Below are 1,449 nucleotides of genomic sequence, written 5' to 3'. Positions count from 1 at the left end.
AGTTTCCCAGAAGACAAAATAAATTACATTTACTCTGATCTTCAAATTCAAAAAGTTTTCATCCCCCGAGTCTTTAGGCATTGTGATTCCTTCAGGAGCATCAGTGAGCATTTGAACCTTCTGTAATAGTTGCATATGAGTCCCTCAGTTGTCCTCAGTGTGAAAAGATGGATCTAAAAAAAACAGTCATTTTTGGAAAGGGTTCAAATACACAAAAATGCTAAAAAACCTAAGAATTTGTGGGACCTGAAGGATTTTTCTGAAGAATAGTGGGCAGTTTAACTGTTCAGGACAAACAAGAGACTCAAAAACAACTATCACTTAAAAACACACACACACACACACACACACACACACACACACACACACACACACACACACACACACACACACACACACACACACACACAGCTGTGGATCATTCAGGTAACAACACAGTATTAAGAATCAAGTGTATGTAAAGTTTTGAACATTTTCTCTTGTGAACTATAAGTTATAAATAAACAATAACTTGCATTTTGTATGATCCCTCTCATTTTAGCACTTTTGACTTCAACTGTAAATAAATGCAAAAGTTTATATTATAAATTATACTTTTTAACACTTAACCTCTGGAATTGTTTTTCAGGGATTTTTCATATTTATAAACATCCATGTATATCCTTAAAAATCTATATAAATAAATAAAAATCTGAAAAAAATGGCAGCTGTTACTTATAAAATTAAATCATATTTACGATTCAGATGGTATTAGGGACGTTCTCATTATACAGAGAATCTGCTTGTAGTTCATGATGAGTCTTTTTTTTAGGCCCATTTTTTAAAAATAAATACTAATAATTTTTTAAATGCATTTCTGACATAAGATATATGACTTAAGTTAACATCTAAGTCAAAAGGGTCTAATTTTGTAATAAGTGTGAATATATTCCATCTAACACCTAATAGGGAACAATGAATAAGCAATGAACAGGAACATAATGTTCAGTTCCTAGTTTGCACACTATCAACCTTAAAAACCACAAATGTATTTGTCTATGGGAACTGCCTCAAAAAAAAAAAAAAAAAAAAAAAAAAACATCACAGGATATAACTAGCACTGACAAGTTGAATCAGCAAAGAGAAATTTTGAGTCAATAATAGACTCACTGACAGAGACAAATGGATGTCATCATGTAGCTACTGCTTATCGCTACTGAAGTACAGGTTTAAAGATCATCACAGAACTGAATCAGTGCCATTGTGACTGTATGTCATTAGCTTCACTGTGAAACCACAATTTATAGTATTATTTGCATTATGCCCATTCTAAAGCCGGATGTATTCAAAGTCAATGTTTAAAGATGCAGAACTTGCTGTAAACACAAAAACAGAAATGGAAACATGGCTCACGAACACAACACAATGCATTCTTGTTGAATGAACAAAATAGTGACGATTGTTTTTTGT

Source organism: Garra rufa, chromosome 10, assembly GCF_049309525.1.
Source record: "Garra rufa chromosome 10, GarRuf1.0, whole genome shotgun sequence".
In the NCBI taxonomy this organism is placed as follows: Eukaryota; Metazoa; Chordata; class Actinopteri; order Cypriniformes; family Cyprinidae; genus Garra; species Garra rufa.
Note: the sequence above shows the minus strand (reverse complement) of the source record.